Source organism: Callithrix jacchus, chromosome 10 (genome assembly GCF_049354715.1).
Source record: "Callithrix jacchus isolate 240 chromosome 10, calJac240_pri, whole genome shotgun sequence".
NCBI lineage: Eukaryota > Metazoa > Chordata > Mammalia > Primates > Cebidae > Callithrix > Callithrix jacchus.
In genome coordinates, this window is record NC_133511.1 from 69,966,749 (window position 1) to 69,981,439 (window position 14,691).

The window sequence follows — 14,691 nt, forward strand, 5'->3', positions numbered from 1 at the left end:
CGATTCAGTGGAGAAACTAATTATGAAGAATACATTTATTACTTAGGCAGCCTCTGATATCAGGAGGACACTGCAGAAATAGGACCTGGGACCAGACAGTACCTTAGAGATCCTCTGGAACGTGTCTACCCTAAGTCTTCAACAATAAAGATAAAGACAAAACAAGCAGATTTTATGGCCACCATGCAAACCTACAACCCTCAAAATGCCTAGGGTACACCTATTGATGGCTACAGATGTGCCAAGGACAGTTACCTCTTCTGAAGTTTAACCACTCCTTATGAAGTTTAATTACTTTCTCCAGGGTGAAACAGCTCAGGGTACAATGTTAGTGTATTTCACTTTGTTTCCATAATCTTTGGCATGACTTCCTTGTATAATACACATTTAATCCATGCACACTCAACTTTCTGTTGCCTGGCTGTCAAACTTCAAATGGTCAGGCAACTGGAGCCTCAGATGATGGCTCCCTTTTACGAGCGACCCTTTAATAAGTCTCTGGGAGGAATCTAACTGCCATTTTCCCTTAACCACCACCAGAAATTAGCTAAGATTGGTCATTATCCATATTCTAACGGCAGATGTGCTGCCGAGGCAGAAATGATACAGCCAAGAGAAATGCTGGATACAGGAGGATAGTTCCTCAGCAATGGTCCCACCCTCAGGCCTAGGAATCTACAGCCCCATAATGGAAACAGGCATTCCCATTTTCATGCCTGTTTGCCTTTTGGCCTGCCATGACCCCCTATCCAGTACCCATGTAAGCCCCAGACCCCAGGATCTACAAACAGATGAGCCAATGAGCAGAGCTGACAAGATAAACAGAAAAGCTGAAGAACAGAACAGCATGGCAAAGAGACAAGGAGTACATGAACTGGGAGGAATTTTGCTGGGGATGGTCAGAGAAGATTGGCAACTGCCTGGCAAAACTCCAGGGGAAGGTTTTCTCACTGCATTTCCTGTTCAGCTCTCCACCCATCCTACTAAGAGCCACATCCACCACTCAAATCTTTCAGATTCCTGTGCAACCTGATTTTCCTGGAAGCCAGACAAGAGGCTCGGAATACAGGAAGCTCCCTTGCAGAAAGGCAGAGGGTCCACTGAGCTGTTTGATGCTTAAGCCGTCTGCAGATAGCAAGAATAAAAGAATGCAGTGTGACCTGTCCACTTGGGCTTTGGGAGGCGCAGCTTCCTGCCCTGCATGCTGCTGTGGGGCTGGAGCACTGGTTCCTGTGGCTGCATGTCTGTATGCTTCCCCTCCTGCAAGCGGTTTAAGTGTACATGACAGTTGAAAAGACAAGCCACATGCTTGTCACATGTCCTGAGATGGGGCCTGGGGAATTCCGTTTCCCTAGGGCAGCTCTTGTAAGCCTGAGAAGTAGTGATGGCCAGTGCTCAGCAAAGCTAAATACTTAGACTGCCCTGGAAGAAGGTAGAGGAAGAGAAAGGATATGATAGACATGAAAGGGTAGAGGGTCCAGAGGATTTTGTTCAATGGGGAAACCCAGAAGCGTTCAAGGCCATCACAAATGATTTGATGTGGACACCAACACTATTAAGTTGTGCAGTGATGGCTTTCTTCAGATCAGAACACATGGCAGCAGTCACAGACAAGCTTATCAATATCTATGGTGATAAGGGGGCTATGAGGCCAGGTGGTAACATTTAACCCTGAGAAGTCAGGCTGCAGTTCAGTGAGAGCTGGCAGGGTCACTGGGGACACTAAGGGGGGTTGACCCAGAGAGTTGTGAAGACTTAAGTATTGTCCCCCAAGGACCAGATTAGATATGCAGCCCGGAAGGATCTGCTCACCACTTTAACAAGACAAAAATGGAGGATCAGGAGGCTGAGAATCACTAGAAGTCAGTGTCAGGCCCAATTCCCAAACTTGTGTCAGTTTCTAGATCAAGAACTCATTGAAGAGGTACCTGAATCCCAAGTAGAAAAGCCCTGAAAAGTCATTATATACCATGATTTTCCTAGTTCAACGGTACCTGTGATAATTTACTGACAACTGTACTTCAGGGAAAGGATAACTAGACACTGAGGATTACTCAACACTTTGAGGCAACACTGATATCCAGAAGTTGGAAGTATAATCATGGTTCCTTTATTTACTATATAGACTAATATCTAGAATAGAGTCCCTGCTTTAAACAGTCTCTCTCCTGGTTCCACAGACCCACTCACTGATTTTTCTAGTCACTTAAAATTACTATGCCAGGTTAACTACCACATAGGCTTTGTTCTGAATCTGCCCTCCCCACCAAAATAGTTTTTTTAATGCATGATAGAACTTGGCAGTTGTATTGCTTTTTATTCCAGTTCAAAGATAGTCAGAAAGTTCATATTCATAGGGATAGAAAATAGGACTCAGTTTGCCTCGGGCACATGAACTCTGTCATATGCTATAATATAGTCTTAAGACTTGGACTGCCTGTACATCCCAGAAAACATCAGTGATCCAATGGTATGTTGATTGTGCCAAAAGAATGCGAGGTACTCAGTAAATGCCTTAGTAAGATACGTGCTCCAGAGGGTAGAGACAAATCTAATTTTTAGGACCCATCACGTCCTAAGTAATTAGGTCCAGGTTTGCACTGAACATCTCTAGAAGAAAGCATCAGCCTTCATCTTGCATCTGCTATCCCAAAGAAGAGGGCACAATAGTAGGCCCCTTTGGATTCTGGAGATAATGTTTGTCACCTTTGAACACTGCCCTGGCCCGTATATGAAAAGTCATAGAAGGCTTCCAACTTTAAGAGGGCCCAGAGCAGGAATGAGCATTACAGCAGGTCCGGGCTTTGGTGTGTCACTGCCACTTAAGCCTTAGGAACTGACAAGTGTTGGTAGTGTCAGTGGTAGGAAGAGATGCAGGATGCAGCTTATGGAATTATCACTATAGAGATTCCTGGCATTTTGCAATTAGTCTTGTCTAGAGCAAAACAATTGTAGATCTTTTGAGAAATAGCTTCTGGTATTTTAAAGAGCTCTGATCATAGGGTACCAAGTTGTCATCCATTCTAAACAGCTTAATATCAAATAGTTTTTCTGACCTATCACACCATAGAGACTACCACTGGACCTGTCCAGGTCTATAAGATGGAAGTAGTTAATCTGGGACCAAGCCTGAAAGAACCAGCATGCATAAGTTGCATGAGCAGGTAGCCCAGACTCAGGCAACCACAGCATTTGCACCAGTCCTCCTTCCTCACATCTGGTCAGTGGCCCTGTGGAGTGCCATATGACCAGCTAAAGCTAGAGCCTGTTTACAGATGGGTTGGCAAGCTATGGTCTAAGATGCACAGCAAGTGCATTATAGCCGTATCCAGGATCCGTTTCAAGAGAATGGAGAAGCAGTCTCAGTGAAACTTGTTAAACCTGGTTATCTAGTTTCTGTGGAAGAAAATGTGGCTCAAGATGAGAATCTCTAAATCCCTGGGCAGTGGCCAATGGCGTTCATGTGGTCAGGGGATTAGAGACACCAGATGATTAGAAGACTGGGAGAGGGGCATAAATGAGTATATGGGAGTCAGACCAGAATTGTGAAGATTCTTGTATCTTTAAAAGGTATCTACCAGAAGAGGCACTGAGCCATCAGACAGATGAAGTAATTCTTCCAGTTGAAGTTAGCTAGCCTTCATTATTCAGCTAGGAACTGCAATTATGGGTTACAGAATGGCACTGGGGCAGCAGACGACTCTATGGTTCCTGAAGCCCACATGTATTTCTCAAGGAGACTTAGTGGCAGTTCAGAACTATATTGACCGTCTTTATTCTGGGTGGCCAGTAGTTTCTATTTATAGTTATGTTTTGGCCATGGGTTTATCCTTTCTTGTCCAGAGTCTTGGCTAGTACTGCTACTTTGATGGCTTCCAAAATCACTTATCTACAGAACACAGTACATCAAAGGAGTGGATGTGTCTCATAGCAAAGGATATGCAGGACAATAGGGCTGATGATCATGGGATTCACTAGTGGTGTAACATCTCAACTACCAGAAGCAATTGGCCTCAGGGTATGAGAATACCATCTAAGAATAAAACTAAAGCAGTATCTCAAAACACTTCACAGAAACAGTATCAGCCTTCAGAATATATTATGTGTGTTTAGAGATCAATATGGTGCTAGGTCTCCAACAGAAGTTGCCATTTACCAGCAGCCACTGGGTAAAAACAGGAATATCCTATATATAGTCATTCTTAATAGTCCACTAGGAGACTCACTTCCCGTCTCTGGAAGTCTTGGCTCTGCAGGGTTGGAGATTCTGGTTCCCAAAGCAGATTTGCTCTGGGCAAGGGATTCAAGGTCCCATTGAGCTATAACAGCTGCTATCAGGATAACTTGGACTACTATATACCCAGGGGTCAACACTTGTGGCCAAGTTGCCATACTGGAAAAAGTAATTGAGCTTGATCAGCAGGAAGAGAGGATTGTAATGTATGAAGGAAGAGATATGTAACATGTGAAGCCAGGTGATCCTTGTGTACCTCTTCTGGTGCTTCCTTGACCCATTGTGACTATGGGCATACAGGTGGATCATTCACCAGATAAGGGTGTAATTCAAGTGTCAGTCCCTCAGGAGTAAAGGATTGGGGTCACCCCACTAGGAAAGCCACCAAGATTTACAATAGCGATAGTCAGGGGTGAGAAGAATTGAGTAGCAAAGGAATGAGGGGAAGAGCTGTGGCCTGAAACTTCAGAGAATAGCCTATTGTTTGTTCTACTAACCTTAAGTTTCCCTTCAGAACAGGAGGCCCACTGGAGCTATCAAGATGCTCCCTATGTCTGTTTCAAGGAGATCCCTGCAATGCAAGAATGGACTGTAGTGGCCATGAAAACATGCCTTTCAGATTTGAATGCAGACAGCATATTGAATGGCCTCAGTTACTGCACTCTGTGCTCTAGAAATACATGGCATTGTCTAAGCTCCCTTCTGTTTGACCAATGAATGAGCACAGAGCTATTAAGACAGGCCTAATCTTGTGAGATACTGGACTCCTTATAGGTGGCCTTGTTCAAGGTCTCCATTAACCTTTCAAAAAAAAAATTTAGAGATGCAGACATCTAATGTTTTTTCTTAACATTTCATTGAGTTTAGTTTTGCAGCCTCCCTAAGATGAGACTGGCACTGTTACACCTCATGGCTCCTAGCCCCTCGAGATCCCTCTCTCCATCTTCCTTTATGAACATTTTCCCTCCAGTCCCCTTCAATAAGCCTGAGATACGGATTTCCATCATTATCTATTCTTGGGGAGACCCATTCTAACAGTTATGGTAAGTCCCACAGAGAAGTCTTCAACTTTACGTCCACATTAGTCAGTCCCTTGGAATTATCAGTCCTTTAAGATCTCTTTTCAAAGACTTCAAAAGGAGTTAGGAAGAAAAGGGACTCCCTAATGTCTGTCCTGGGGACACACTGCTGCTCCAGGGGGCTGACCTGGCATGGAGTGGCTGCACAGTCTGCTCCTGTGCAGCTTTGTATAGGCAGCCACTGGCCCCTCCACTCCTGGGTCTGCCCCCTTGGCCTACCCAAGACATGCAGCCCTAACTACCTCTCAACTGTGGACCTTTGGGAAGCAGCTCCCCACCTTGTTGGCATGGGCCTTGACTGCATGACCTGCTCACACCCCTCACAACCTCTAGGGCCCAGGCTCTTAAGTTGTGGGGACGAGCACCAGTTGGAAAGTTTGCCCGAGGGCTTGTGCAGGCTTGGAGCTGGAAGCCATGCATTGACCTGGGAGTGTGACCCAACTAGCAACCAGAACCTCGTGTGACTGAGCTTAAGAGCAATGTATCCAAATCCTCAGAAGTGAGACTTTCCAAAGGACCAATGACTTTCCTGGGGTTATTTTTTCCTACTCTGTAGCTATGTCTCAGTCCCACCATGCAGGGCCTTTTAGTCAGGAAGGAAGCTGTAAACAAAAACACTACCAACTATAAAAGACCACCAAGGCAGCCAACGAAAATGTGGCATTGGTCAAGACTTGAAGCCCTGGAAAATTAAAGCAATTCATTCAAGAAAGATGAGAACAAAACAACCTGAACCAACCATGCCAGTCAGAAACCTTCTGAAACAGTTGGAGCAGCAGGCATGAGTTTGGATAGCACTGAGGTTCTTTGTTGGAACCAGAGTCTATAACCCGCAATAGTTTTACAAGGCACTGCGAAGCACCTTTTAGTCGAACCTCCCAATTCCCCACTGGTCATAGCCAAATCTACAAAGGTTCCACTGTAAGGGTTTAGAAAAGCAACATGATTGTGATTATAAGATACTCCGATTTGTGAGTAAAGCACTCAAAGAATGATTCGGGTGTCTTGCATGGAACCAAGTCCTTCTTGATGCAGAGACTAATTGGTGTGCAAAATCCCTCTTTAAAAAGGTAAGAGCTAAGAGACAACTCAGTCTTGGTTCCAAACAACTGAGGATTCAAGAAGCAGTATCCCCTACCCACAGTGACCCTGCAGCTGAGAACCTTCCTGGGCCACTGGAAGGGACACGCTGTGGTGAAGACTATTCTCTGAAGAGGCATTGAACGATACCAGTGGTTCCCCAAAAATGTTTGCTCAGGACACTGTGGTCCTTTGCCCCAAAGTTACCTCTCAAGGAAACCCCAGCATTCAGTTAGAAGAGTTGATTCACAAGTAGAATCTCTCAAGTTTTCTGATTCTTACCTAGATCCCAGTAAGTGAACATGCTCGCTCTTCCACCTCCAGTCTTTCTAAAGGTTCAATTCAGGTATAACCACCTATTAAATGCTTGACTCTTGGCAAGTTCTAGGTATCTTCTGTAATAAAATTCCTCTTGGCAGGCTCAAAACAAGCAACTTTTGGTGCTAAACCAGAGACCTTTGAAGCTACTGAAAATCAACAGGAAGTTTCTGATACCACCTCTGTCCTAGGAGAGGCCTCAGGTGGTATCCCAATTCACTGAGAACTTCGAGGAGATTCTGGTTCCCAAATCCAGTTCACTCTGGGTGAGGGACTGAAGGTCCCATTGAGATACAACTCATACCTGCCATCTGTATACCTTTGACTATTATGCCCAGGGATCAACAGGTGGAGTTGCCATACTGGCAAAAGTAATTGATCTTGATTAGCAGAAGAGTGTTGCCTTTATACAATGTATGAAGGAAGACATGTAAAATATATGAAGCCAGGTGATCCCCTTGGACATTTTCTGATACTTCCTTGACCCATTGTGACTATGGGCATACATGTGGATCATTCCCCAGATAAGGGTATGATTAAAGTCAGTCCCCTCAGGAATAAAGGATTGTGTCATCCCACTAGGGAAGCCACCAAGATTTGCAATGGTGATAGTTGAGGGTGAGAATAATTGAGTAGCAAAGGAATGAGGGAAAGCTATGGCCTAAAGCTTCATAGAAAATGGCCTATCAGTTCTCCTAACCTTCCTTAAGTTTCCCTTCAGAAAGGGAGGCCCACTGGAGCTATGAAGGAGATGCTCCCCACATCTGTTTCAAGGAGATCCATGCAATGCAAGAATGGACTGTGGTGGCCATGAAAACATGCCTTTCAGATTTGAATGCAGACAGCATATTGAATGGCCTCAGTTAATGTGCTCTGTGCTCTAGAAATACGTGGCATTGTCTAAGCTCCCTTCCCCCTTCAGTTGTTTGACCAATGAGTGTTCAGAGCTATTAAGACAGGCCTAATCTTGAGAGATACTGGACTCTTCATAGGTGTCCTTGTTTTAGGTCTCCATTAACCTTTCCAGAACATTCTTAGAAACGCACAGACACTTAAGACCCTGCTTATTTTCCTTCCACCCTCTCAAAGATGAGACTTGCATTGTGACCTCATGGCTACTAGCCTTTGAGATCCCTTTATCTTCCTTTATGGCCATTTTCCTTCCAGCCCCCTTCAATAAGCCCCTCATATCTAGTTCCATCTTTATCTGTTCTTGGGAAGACCCATTCTCACAATTATGGCTAGTCCCACAGGAAAGTTTAACTTTTTCCCCACAGCAGTCAGTTCCTGGGAAGAACCAATACATTTTATGAAGAGAGTCCTTTTAGATCTCTTTTCAAAGACTTCTGTCAAAGGCATTTAAGGAATAAAGAGACTCCCTGAGGTCTGTCCTGGGGAGACAGTGCTGCTCTGGGGAGGCTGACCTGGTGGGGAGTGGCTGTGCAATCTGCTCCTGCACTGCTTTGTGTGAGCAGCCCCTAACCCCCTACTCCTGAGTCTGCCCTGCAGCACACCCCATCTCACCCAGGTCATGTAGCTTATCTGCCTTTCCCCACTGTACATCCTTGGGAAGTGGCTTCCCACCTATGGGGCTCATGCCTTGACTCTGCTAGGAGAGGTAAGCATCCTGCCAGACCTGCCCACGCTCCTTTCGCCCTTGCCGTCAAGGGGCCCCTGCCTCCAAAGTTGCCGAGAGGAGCATGAGTTGGAGAACTTGCCTGAGGGCTGGTGTAGGCTTGGAGCTGGAGGCAGTACGCTGCCCTGGGAGTGTCCCGGCCAGCAAACAAAACCTTGTGTGACTGAGCTGAAGAGCAGTGCATCCAGATTCTTTTAGAAGTGAGACTTTCAAAGGACCAATGACTTTCCTGTGCCTTTTTTTCCTACTCTGTAGCTCTGTATTGATCCCACCATGCAAGGCCTTCCAGGTTAATCAGGAATAAATATGTAAGCCATAGAAAAATGGCCAACTACTAAAGACCACCAAGACAGCCAACAGAAATGTGACATTGGTCAAGACTAAGCCCTGGAAAACTAAGTTCATTCAAGATAGATTTTTCTTTTAAATCTAAACCTCCCATGCCAGTCAGAAGCCTTCTGACAAGAGTTGGAGCAGCATGCGTGAATTTTGATAGGACTGAGACTTTTAGAACCCAGAGTCCTTAACCTGCAATAGGTTTATGATGGCTCTAGGAAGCACCTCTTAGCAGGTGACTCTCAGCCCCCGTTGGTAATAGCCAAATTCTTAAACACTGAAGAATTTTGCAAGACATTGGAAACCAGATGGTTCCACTTTTAAAGGGTTTAAGAAAACATTGTGATTTTAAGATACTCCCTTGATGTGGGAGTTAAAGCACACAGAAAATAATTTAGTTCCAACGCAAGACAACCAAGTCCTTCCTGATCCAGAGACAGTAATTCGTGTACAAAATCCCTCTTTAATGAAAGAGCCAAGGGACAACTCAGTATTTGTCCCAAAGGGGTGAGCGTTCCAAAAGTCAGTATCCCTAATCACAGTGGTACTACAGCTGAGATCCTTCCTGGGCCTCTGAAAGGGATGTGCTGTGGTGAAGAATTATTCTGAGACATTAAATGATACAAGTGGTTCCCAAAAAATGTTTGCTCAGGACAGTCTGTGGTGCTTGCCTCAAAGAGCAAGCCCTGAAGTTACCTCTCAAGGAAACCCCCAGCATTCAGTTAGAAGAGCTGGGTTCACAAGTAGAATCTCTTAAGGTAATCCGATTCTTGCCTGGATCCCGTTAAAAGTGGATGTGGAGTAGCAATCATGTTCAGTCTTAAGGTTATACCTGAACTGAACTTTAGGACTGCTTGGCTCTTGGTGGGTCAACGTCTACTACTGTAATGAAGGTTTTCTAGGCAGTTTCAAAACAAGTGACCCTTGGTGCTAAAACCACGTCACAGAGACCTTCAAAGCTACCACAAATTAACAGGAAGTTTGATACCACCTCTGTCCTAGGACAGGCCTTTGGTACTATCCCACTCGAATGGGAACATCCTGGGGCTGAGGTCATGGTGAGGCCCTGGGTGAGGCCCCAGATCCACCCGAGATTCCTGGTGTTATTCCAGTCCAAGGGAGGGTCTTTGGTCTTTCAGAGCAACAAGAAACTCTTGGCATGAGTGGGGTTGTCCCAGACTTGCCTGTTTTTTTCTGTTCCTTCAAATCCAATTGCTACCTTTAATGCTTCTTCCAAATGGCTTAAGTCCCAAAGCACTGTCTCATATGGACTGGCAGTCCAGGGTGGTATGCACATCTGCAGTTTTGGTTCAGTTCATTACGTACTCCTCAGTCAAACTCAAATTCACTGTCTCTAGTAATGGCTATAAGCAATGTAGCAAGTGAGAAGCAGGTTCGTATAAGCTTCCTGACACCTAACACTCAAGGGTTCCCATTAGGTTCTGAGAGAGGACTCTTCCATGCTTCACTGGGTGTTGCCCAACTTCCTGTTGATTTTCAGATTTGAAGGGTCTCTTGATGATCTGGTTTAACACCTAGGGTCACTTGTTTTGAGCCTGCCAAGAGGCATCTGGAGGTTATAACGGAAAACAAGAGGCCCCAGAAAGAAAATCAGCCAAAAGTTTTACCCGTTTGTTGTCAAAATCTGCCTTAAATGGCCCCAAGTCAGAATCCATGGGCTACAGATGTGCTCATGGGGAATAGAAATTGGAAGTGAACCCACATCCTGTTGATAATGTAAGGATGAAGAAAGCATGACAGGCATTGAAGTAGAAAAGTACACAAAACATGTCACATTCAACTTATCACATCAAAGGACACTTCAGTGCTGATGTCCCAGAAGCTGAAAAATTGAAAAACAAACCAATCCTCCAAAATTGTTCATACAAACTAAGTGGCATTAAACATGTACACTGTTTGCCAACTGAAACAGATATGTCATTTTAAAAACGTTGAGTATTTCTGCAAGATATTAAACTCTTGTAGATTCATAAAAGACGCTGCAAAGTATAACACTATGAGCTCCGTTGCTACAGATAGGAGTCGTGATTAAGGGCAGATGTAATGTTTTAGTGTTCCAGCAGCCTGGCTTTAATTGCAATTCCATCCCACATTCTTTGCACTCCAACATAAGTTGTCATGCTAGTATACACAACGAAGGTGATCCGCCAAGAACTCCAGAGAATACCAAGAACCAAAATATGGATCTCCACTTCAAGTCTTATTAGAAGACAGGGGATTAACATTGGAGCAAGTGGGAGCCATAGAGGCCCTAACTCAACTCTCAAACTCGAGAATTTCTCCCCATCAAAGTCAAAGAATGACCAATCAGAGCAGAGAACAGCCAGTTTGCTTAATACCTGCAAAGCTATCCTCTACAGTGCAAGAAAGACCTCCAAGACCCCAAACTTACAAGAAGAGTCACCAAATTTTCGTCACTGTTGGTCTTAGGAAACCACTGTGTTAAATGAACTTTTTTCCAGTGGGCAAACTACGCTTGTCAACTCACCTGTCAGCTCAGCTACTAACCAAGAACCCACAAAGTAACACGAATATTCAAAAGTCAAGTTCATTTTTATACCAACCTCAAACTCATCCAAGACTGAAACCGAAACAAGTATTGCTCCAGGGATAATAAATTCTCGAACTGTCAAGAGTAATCAGTTGCTACCAAGAAATAACGAAGTGGTTATTGCAACCCGTTACTGGACAGCAGCAAAATTTTGAAGTCAGCTGATCTGTCACGTCAGATGCAGCACATACTCAAATTGAAGATGTGGCAACAGTGGGACAACTTTCAATAATTAAGTTCAATGATATAAAACCACAGGACAAAAACGTTGCAAGCATACCAACAAAACTTATGGCATAGTAACACGCCCTTCTGATTTTTTTGCTGTACAACAGAAACCATGTTCAAGTGTACATAGTAATGTTTCATCATTAAAAAAAGTCACAGAAAGATGAAATCCAGCCCAAGAGTTTGGAACAAGCAGCCCACATTTGTAAGTCTAAGAAAATGATCAGAAGTGGGAAACGTTGTCCTATACATATAGCACAATGTGACATTTGGATAGCATTAAAATTTCAAGGTTTTGTCCACATGATGTTCCTACTGTATTGGGGAAAGTTTCTTCCTTAACCCAATTATGAAAACCACTAGCTCAAACGAGGTCCATTGTACAACCTAAGACAGTATTTCCTATACTCTTAAGCTTACAGAGATATCCTAAATCAGAAAAAGATGGATTAACGCCTTTCGATTCACTCAGTTTATTTAATCTCAAAATGAAATACAATGGCAATGTTCACTGATGACATCTGAGAATTATAAGCTTAAACAGTGAATGTCAATCAGAAAGCCCATCCTTTGACCCAGCCCCTCCTCTACACCTAACTAGTGAGCCAACGTGATAGCTGATGACCAGGTAGTTTCAGCAGGCTGAGGAGCAACTTATGCAACAGAGACTGCTAATATAGCCTGGATCTCTCATGAAACACCCATTTTAGAGTCGGCACTAACTCTGGAATGTAAATGTGGTGTGTTTGGGTGGAATTACACTGGTTTCTACTAAAGTGAAAAGTCTGTACATCGTGTTGGAACATAAGAGTTGTCCCCAATGGAAAGTACACAGGAAAATTTCGTTATGCTATGAACTTCTTTACTAACCATACAAAAGACCTAGTGTCTATAACTTAAGATTTTTGAACTGCCCACCCGCAATTGTCTTGATCGAGTTATACAAAGACACAGGCCCATATATTATACACACCTTGGGGCAGGACCAAGTGTTGCTGCTGTCTGGGAAGTCATGGAGAATAGGCATGGTCAAAAAGGAAATTCAGTAAGGATAGAAATAGTATACACTGGTAAAGGGATAAGCTCTCATAGGTGTCCAATTGCTAAGTGGGTTTTAGGCAGCAGCAGTGAAGTAGAAATAGTTCTTTGGTCCAGCAGCATACATGTCACCACTGTCCAACTTCTGATGGTGGTGCTCATGGTACAAGATGGCACCCCTCTTCCAAAAGAGGATCAGCTATACACAGAGCTCATGGAAAATCTAATGTCATACAATGGGCATCCTACTGATGGAAGATGTACCTTCGAAAATCGTACCTGTACATGTCAAGGAATGGACCCAGAGACTTGTGGAGCTTCATTATCTTGTCTATTTGTAGAGTATGTCCTTTAATGGTTGTAAGTTTGGTAGAAGCCCAAGCCCCAGAAGATGTAGAATTGATCCAAGCTTTCTTACATGAAAAAACCTTGATAACTTAGAGTTTGGCCACATGATTAGCTCCAATTTATAAGCAGTATGCTCCTGTATCTTACCAGAATCAGGTGGAACATGAAAATGTTGCCCAAGAATGTTGGCTTGGTAGCAGAAAAGGTCATCCCTTCTCTGGGGTCACCACCTGCCTGAACTTCTGTGCCCACCCCCATGGGGACATTCACAACATGAATAGAAGCACGGTGGTTTGTACTTTAAGTGAGAACCACTCATTCCTCAAGACGAGCAGCTCCAGGTGCTACCTCTATAAACTTTCATACACAGGTGAGCTTGGCTCCAAGGCAGGCATGGAGGCCAAGATCAAATCTGGGGTCATCGAGCTCCTGGAACCCCGCTGAAAAAATGTGTTTCAGCCGTTCTCCCTTCTGGGAACAAGAAGGCTATGATCATGATGGAGGCTCTTGCATATAACATAAGGGCAGTGGAGAAGAAACCTGTTCCCCAAATCAAGCAGAACAGTAAGGCTTTGCCACTGCCAAACTTAGGGAATAAAACTGATCCCCATTTTACCTGAAAAAGTTCAGACAACTCTAAAAGCTATTCGCTGATGCCATCTTCTCACCCAACAAAACCATCTCTAGGATTCTACTGGTCCCCTAAGACTGCTTCAGCCACACCAGCTCCATTGAAGAATCCAACATCCTCATGCGGATTTTAAGCAGCAGCACTCTCCACTGCACATCACCTTCGGAGACTCAGCAGTGACAATGCAGCTGGCATTTCACAGCTTGGCAAAGTTGCTCCTCGCCCTGCCCTCTCTGCTCCTGTGAGGGAGCCCCTTGTTAATTCTGAGTCTCCCACTGTGACTGAGCTGCTAATGTCTCATCAGCCAAACCAGCAGCCCTCCTTCCTCACCTCTGCTCAAGAACTTGACTTTTCTCCAAAGGAAGATGAGCAGCATTCTGAAGCAGATGAGCCTCTGTCAGGAGCTCCTATCTGATGACCCCTTGTCACCTGCTGAGAAGAAATTGCTCCACACTACTGACTATTGGTCAATGAGCACACATCTTTTTGGATGCAAACATTGGATTGGCCATTGCACCTGCTCAGGGCTTGGTTTTGATTGTATGTGCCTGGGAGAGCTGCACCATCACTCCTGTTGAGCATCTCAACCATAGTAATCCGACCTGCCTCTCCCTTGTTACCAGCATGAAAACCTGAATAAGCCAACACAATGTTGAACTGAAAAGATTAAGTTTGAGGCTAAAGAAGCTCAGAATAAGAAAATGAAGGCCTCAGAGCAAAAAGACCTGGCAGCTGAAGGTCCAGAACAGTTCTGAGGCAAATGAATGGAACCAAATTTCTAAGGCATTAACATTAACCCATGACAATGTTGTCACTGTGTTCCCTTATGCTCTCAAGTTGTGCGGTCCTATAACTGTTGTGTCTGAAGGCTTTTCTCCCCCCCAATGCCTTCGCTAGTGCAGTGCTTTTTTCTTCAAGGTCCTGTTTAAGGAAAGTCACGTTGTTTAGTGTATCTTCATCTCACCCATTTCAAGTCTGAGCTATGAAATAAACAGGGTGGTTATTCCCAACTGTATTTTGAAAATTGGTAGAAGGTACACATTTTAAGCAAAGTAAGTTTTGTGGTTTTAAATACATAAACATTTCAATTAGGCATTAACTTTGATAGAATCACTCAGTTTGGAGCTTTAAATTAAGTCTATTTACTAAGAAACATTTTTAGAGAGTTTAACAGGTTCGTGTTCTATGATG

The 14,691-nt window shown here is 44.1% G+C and overlaps 2 pseudogenes; both read left to right on the top strand.

The window, feature by feature from the left end:
- Positions 1-649: 649 nt before the first annotated feature.
- LOC128929118 (methylcytosine dioxygenase TET1-like) lies at positions 650-10,190 on the top strand (annotated as a pseudogene).
- A 42-nt stretch (positions 10,191-10,232) lies between these two features.
- Positions 10,233-14,397, top strand: LOC100405168 (methylcytosine dioxygenase TET1 pseudogene; annotated as a pseudogene).
- Positions 14,398-14,691: the final 294 nt, after the last annotated feature.